This window comes from Pan troglodytes, chromosome 2 (assembly GCF_028858775.2).
Source record: "Pan troglodytes isolate AG18354 chromosome 2, NHGRI_mPanTro3-v2.0_pri, whole genome shotgun sequence".
Taxonomy (NCBI): Eukaryota; Metazoa; Chordata; class Mammalia; order Primates; family Hominidae; genus Pan; species Pan troglodytes.
The window spans coordinates 163,864,841-163,872,023 of NC_086015.1; the positions used below are offsets into that span (position 1 = coordinate 163,864,841).

General features: G+C 40.3%; 1 non-coding gene across 1 annotated transcript; it reads left to right on the forward strand.

Moving 5' to 3' along the window:
• The first annotated feature begins 6,838 nt into the window (after positions 1–6,838).
• LOC112208817 (small nucleolar RNA SNORA72) lies at positions 6,839–6,967 on the forward strand. Its single transcript, XR_002943371.1, has one exon. It is a non-coding gene; the product is annotated as a small nucleolar RNA SNORA72 (small nucleolar RNA).
• The last annotated feature ends 216 nt before the right edge of the window (positions 6,968–7,183 follow it).

Here is a 7,183-nt window from a genome sequence, read left to right on the forward strand (position 1 = left end):
GCGCAGTGGCTCATGCCTGTACTCCCAGCACTTTGGGAGGCTGAGGTGGGCAGATCACTTGAGGTCAGGAGTTCAAGACCAGCCTGGCCAACATGACAACACCTCGTCACTACCAAAAAATAAAAAAAATTAGCCAGGTGTGGTGGCACACATCTGTAGTCCCAGCTACTCGGGAGGCTGAGGCACGATAATTGCTTGAACCTGGAAGGCCGAGGTTGCAGTGAGCCAAGATCATGTTACTGCACTCCAGCCTGGGTGACAACACGAGACTCTGTCTTTAAAAAAAAAACAAAAAGAATATAGAATGGGCACTGTGGCTCAAGCCTGTATGTAATCCCAGCACTTTGGGAGGCCGAGGCAGGCAGAACACCTGAGGTCAGGAGTTCTAGACTAGCCTGGCCAAAATGGCAAAACCCTGTCTCTACTAAAAATACAAAATTTAGCCAGGCATGGTGGCATGTGCCTGTAATCCCAGCTACTCAGGAGGCTGAGGCAGGAGAATCGCTTGAACCCAGGAGATGGAAGTTGCAGTGAGCCAAGATCACACCACTGCACTCCAGCCTGGGTGACAGGGCGAGACTCTGTCTAAAAAAAAAAAAAAAATTACCATTAAAAAAATTACCATATATATATGGTAATGGATAACATACATTAAATAAATGAAAATAAAACCCATAAATCCATAGTGATATTCATTGAAAATATAAGAAGAAGCAAAGGAAAGAAAAAGTTTGGGGTGAGGAGAAAGGAAAGCTCTTTTATACAGAAAAAGCAGAGGGTATGATAGAATTGGAAAGCTACTATTTTGCAACTGCAAAGCAGTAACCGACTCTGGGTATATGAAGGTGATTTTCTGAAATATCCTCTGGTTCTAAGACCAACAGAGTTTGCAATGGAAAGCCTTGATAAGATAAGGGAAAAGCTGTGAAATTCTTTAGTATGTTTTTCCTTTCTCTCCAAAGCTGAAAATCACCATTTACAAGTCCAATATGAGGCAGATCCCTAGTTTCGTCACTTTGAATTCTTTATATCTTTGGTTAAGTGGCTACAAAATATATTGAAACTACTTTGCTAAAGAAGGCTTCATCATAAACAAAGTCAAAAGACACATGTCAATCTGGGATATATCACAGATAAAAGATAAAAGTCTAATGTTCTTAATAAAAGCTTTATATTTTTTATTGTTAAAGCAGAAGAGAAAAAGATCCTGCTTAGCCTGTTGAACCAGATAAAGCATCCCATCTCCAGCCTAAGGCATGAATTTTCTGAGGAAAGTAAAGCCTCCCAGTATCTTCTTGATCTCTCTCCAAGAGCAGGCTAGAGGGTAGAAGTCCATAATAATGCTGCTTTAACTTAACTCTAACTCCACAGGTCACACACTCACTTCATTCTGCCACGTCCGGTCAGTCAAGTGTACACCTGAGTCCTGGTGTACATATCAATGGTGTCCCCTTTCATTCTCAAAAGTGTCTCAGTGTGGACAATAAATTATATGATTACCATACTTTTTGTGGAACCCCTGATGCTTTTTAGAAAAGTCTTCACTTGGCTAATATTTAGGGGTAAATGCCAAGCTAGAGAGAAAAACAAGGAAAGACTCCAAAATATAGTAGGCAGAATAATGCTGCCTTCACCACCCGACAGAGATGTCCATGTTCTAACCCCTAGAACTATGAATACGTTACCTCACATGGTAAAAGGAAAAAGTGATTAAGGATGTTGAGATGAGGAGATTATCCTGAATTATCCAAGTGAGCCCAAAATAATTACATTAATCTTTAAAATCAGAGAACCTTTCCCAACTGAGTTCAGAGTCAGAAGGGGATGAGACTCTGAAAGATGCTCAGATGCTCACTGCTGGCTGTGAAGATGGAATATTAGGGCCATGAGCCAAGGAATGTGGGCAGCTTCTAGAGGCTGGGAAAAGCAAGGAAACAGATTCTACATTAGATCTGCCAAAAAGAAATGCAGCTCTGCTAACACCTATAAAAGCACAAGATAATACTTTTGTGTTGTTTTAGCCATTAATTTTGTGGTAATTTGTTAAAGTAGCAACAGCATTTTTAATGAGCCTTGAAGGATACAATGAGCCATCATTCATTGGATAAATATTTAAGTCCTTATACAGGCATGCTTTATTTTGCCGTGCTTTGTTTTATTATACCCCGCAGGTATTTTCTTTTCATAAAATGAGGGTTTGTGGCAACCCGGCATCCAGCAAGCCTATCAGCACCATTTTTCCAATAGCACTTTCTCTCTTCATGTCTATGTGACCCTTTTTGGTAATTCTCACAATATTTCAAATGTTTTCATTATTATTATATCTGTTATGGTGATCTATGATTAGTGATATTTGATATTGCTACTGTAACTGCTTTGTGGCACCTTGAACCCTGTCCATATAAGACGGTAATCAATAAATGTGTGTGTTCTTTCCGCTCCACCAACTGGCCATTCCCCCATCTCTCTCCCTCTCCTCAAGTCTCCCTATACCCTGAGACACAAGAATATTGAAATTAGGCCAATTAATAACCCTACAATGGCCTCTAAGTGTTGAAGTGAAAGAGTCCATGTCTTTCACTTTAAATCAAAAGCTAGAAATGATTAAACTTAGGGAGGAAGCCATGTTGAAAGCCAAGACAGGCCAAAAGCTAGGCCTCTGGCACCAAACAGCCAAGTTGGGAATGCAAAGAAAAAGTCCTTAAAGGAAATTAAAACTACTACTCCAATGAACATATGAATGAAAAGAAAGTGAAACAGCCTCACTGCTGATGTGGAGACGAGTTTTAGTGGTCAGGAATAGAAGATCAAACCAACCACAGCATCCCCTTCTTCCAAAGCCTAATCCAGAGCAAGGCTTCTTGAATTCTGTGAAGGCTGAGAGGTGAGGAAGCTGCAGAAGAAATGTTTGAAATTAGCAGAGGTTGGTTCACGAGGTTTAAGGAAAGAAGTCATCTCTGTAACATAGAAGTGTAAGGTAAAACAGCAAGTGCTGATGGAGAAGCTGCAGCAAGTTACCTAGAAGATCTAGTAAAGATAATTGACAAAGATGGCTACATTAAACAATACATTTTCAATGCAGATGAAACAACCTACTATTATTGGAAGAAGATGCCATCTAGGACTTTTACAGGTAGAGAGAAGAAGAGAAGAAGCCAATGCCTGACTTCAAAGCTTCAAACAACAGGCTGATTATTTTGTTAGGAGCTAATGCAGAGAGTGGATTTAAATTGAAGCCAGTGCTCATTTACCATCCCAAGAAATCTAAGGCCCTTACAAATTATGCTAAATCTACTCTGCCTATGCTCTCGAAATGGAATAACAAAGCCTAGATGACAGCACATCTGTTTACAGCATGGTTTGCTGGATATTTTAACCTCAGTATTGAGACCTAGTTCTTAGAAAAAAAAGATTTCTTTCAAAAGATTACTGCTCATTGACAATGTACCTAGTCACCCAAAAGCTCTGATGGGTATACAGGGAGATTAATGTTGTTTTCATGCCTGCTAAGACAACATCCATTTTGCAGCCCATGGATCAAGGAGTAATTTTTACTTTTAGGTCTTGTTATTTAAAAAATACATTTTGTAAAGCTATAGCTGCCATAGATAATGATTTCACTGATGAATCTGTGCAAAGTACATTGAAAAGCTTCTGGAAAGGGTTCACCATTCTAGGTGCTATTAAAAGCATTTGTGATTAGTGGAGGTTAAAATGTCAACATTAACAGGACTTTGGAAGAAGTCAATTTCAACCCTAATGAATGACTTCGAGGGAGTTCAAGACTTCAGTGGAGGGGTTCACTGCAGATGTGATGGAAATAGCAAGAGAACTACAACTAGAAGTGGAGCCTGAAGATGTGACTGAATTTCTGCAATCTCATGATCAAACTTTAGCAAATGAGTTGTTGTTTCTTATACATGAGCAAAGAAAGTGGTTTCTTGAGACAGAATCTATTGAGATTTCCTTCTTGAGAGAGAAGGAAAAGAGAGCTCTTGAGTTCCTTAGAGTGGCAACCACATGCTGTATCTGAAAGTAAGAGAGTGGGGTGGGTAGGGGTGGGTCACATCTACTCAAACACCTCACTGCTCAGGAACCAGGAAGTATAATCCCATTATGTGCTGGGAAAGGGTAAAATTGGAAATATTTGGTGAACTAAATGATTATTAAACATAAACAAATATTTATTAATTGAACTAAGGAAGCAATTTGAGTAAGTTAGAGGTCATCTGAGGAGGCCTTATCTAAGGGAAATAGAGACTAGGGAAGGAATAGGAGATGGAGTGAGGGACTAATCGGGTGTGCCAGGCATGAAAGAGCAGAATGATAGCAGATTTTCAGTCTGGATAATTATAGGAAGGGTGATGTCAATAAAAAGATAAGGTGAGAGGTGCAAGTATGGGTGTGTGCCTATGTGTGTGCTTGTCAGGGTGCAGCTGAGACACCTACATTTGGCCTTATCTTTTGCTTGATAAGATCTACTATCTTAGCTTCAGGCCTTTTGCTCAGTATACTCTGCTTCTCCTTTGTGTTGAGTTACTGGAGATCCAGCTAGAAATCAGAAATGGTCCCTGCTCCGGGTTGGATGGACAGATGCCATGAGTAAGGAACATACGCAGGAATTTTAGGGACATGTAAGGTGCTTTGTGTACATTACCTAATTTAAACTTCAAAATATCTCATGAGTAAAATATGATTATGTTCCTTTTAAAGAAAAAGAATTATTAGACTATCTAGAATCCAGCTCTGCTATGTAATCTAATTTTTATAAATGCTGGTGATAAACCAGGTCTGATATATTATATATGCAAGTTAGTTCACCCCTCTGAACCTTCAGTCTCTCCATTTTAAAAGGTGAGTACTCCCTACACTGACGGTCATGGGGACTACGGTGTGGCAAAAGGGCCAGAGAGTCCACCAGCACACTGCCCTGACGTCCTCTCACCCTGCCAGGGCCTATGATCCAGAGAAAGGGGAGAGGGGCACCTAGCCCCACCCCTGGGCCTTGCAGCGAGATGGTGTCATGCCCCTCAGCCTCCACACACTTGGGGCTGTCCTTGAGCCGCAGCCTACAGATCAATGATTAGACCCTACTCCTGGCCCACACAGCGCACTGATGTCATGCCCTACCGGCTGCTGATGCATGCTGATGCTGACGTCACCCTGTGGGTGTTCTCACCTCCAAGGACCCAGAATCTCGTTTGCTAGAGGGAGAGGCAGGCGCCAAGAGCAGTGGGGCTTGTGTGGAGTCGATGTGACATCAGCCTTAGTGACCAATAGCTCTGGCCAACTTATAGGGCCATGTCTGAACCTTGGGGACACCTTGTCTGATGGTTGCACTCAGATTGCATGCCATAGGGATTGGTTATTTCTACAGAACAATGTAGAGGCTGCCTCTCTGGAGGGGTAATGGAAGAACAACTTGACCTCTAATCTAAACTTTTAAAAAGAGTTGTATACATGTGTTGCCTCTACTCATTTCCCATTCACTCCTCAACCCATTCCAACGTTAAAGATTATTTCTAAAAGGTAAAATCAGAATCGATGCAAATATACAAACATAAAACGAACATGTGTCAATTAACTCATTAATTAATAAAGGAACCAGTTGTCAATCTAAAATAAACAGCAGAGAGACCGACTCTCCAAAACAGAGTTAATTCGAGAATAGCAAGAAATTACCATTTGGGATGCGGGTTCTATGTCAGACCATAGGTGCATCCAAAGAGGTTTGGGTAAGAGCAGGCTTTTAAAAGAAAAAAGAATTACAGGTAACCTGCTTTGAAACAAAGACCATTGGTTACAGGGGCTTGTTGCAGGAGTTGGCATTAGCTTATTGGTGGAGACAGCCATTGTTAGGCAAGTGTCCTTGTGCAAGTGGTTTATCTGGAATACTGTGATTTTGAGGAATTTCTTGCAATAATTCGTGCTACAAACTTAGGTGCCTGAGGGCTTCTTCTCCATAGCCTCCTGGCTCCATTTCATTAGATTTGACGTAAGTGACTTCATTTTGACACTGATAACTTCACACAGTAAGACATTATGACTGTCTCAAAGAATCTTAAGAAGTACATAAATAGGCAGTAGTATTCTGGAATGAATTTCCTCCCCTATCCTCTCTCTCATCCAGTGGATAAACAAGATCTTTTGACTCAGCTTCCAAATTGGATTAATCTTTTCTCCAGCTTCACAAACACCATCTTACTCTGAGCGAAATCATCTGTGGCTCTGACTATTGCCCTCCAGTTGGCCTCACCTTCTGCCCCCCAAATCTGTTTGCTAGAGTTTCCAAAGTGATCTTTTTTTAAAAAAAGAAGAAAAAGAACAACAATAAACTAGATCATGTTGCTTCCCTTTGTAAAATCTTCCAAGGGCTTCTTTACTTGGAGATTTAAATCCACACTCTTTGTGCTTGCTTACAAGGAAATACATGATCTATCTGTGCCTCTTCTCCAATATCACGTACCACTCTGTCTCCCCACAGTGCTCCAGGGCCTTCTGCTTAGAATGCTCTTCCTCCTGAATTTTCCACTGTCATCTCCTTTTCATTTTTAGATCTCAGCTTGAATATTGCCTTCTCAGGCCTTTCCAGCCCCTGCATTCTAAATTGGCCACTCAATCATTCTTATTTAAAATGCTAAATATCAATCACTTTGATACAAGATTTGTGTATTGTCCATCTCTCCACCCCCAATTAAAATGAAAGTGCATAAGTTCAGCAAGAAAAGCTCTGACTTACGCTGTTCACCAATGTCTTCTCAGCTAATAGGACACTTAATTGAGTTCAGCATGTTATCTATTCATGCGTTGGGGTTTTATCACTTAAATTAAGCAGTTACTGTGAATATTCTCGCTGTTCTGATTTTGTGATAATCACGATAGGCTAAACATTCGCAATATTAAGACCATTCGCAATATTAAACTAGTTCTTTCCCCAGGTCTGGTTTTATAAATGCTGGTGATAAACCAGGTCTGATATATTATATGATCATTTTGTGCAATCATATAATGGCTGTGATTCTAGGTTATCTTTGGTCAACCTTAAGAAAAATGACAGTACAGCTAACATAGTAACTTTTGCAAAAAATCAGTGCTAATTTGCAGGCTGTTGTCTAAAGAAGGGATAACCAAAGTATAGAAATTTGATGGTACCAGTTGCTATTAAATGAATTGTAAAAATTAC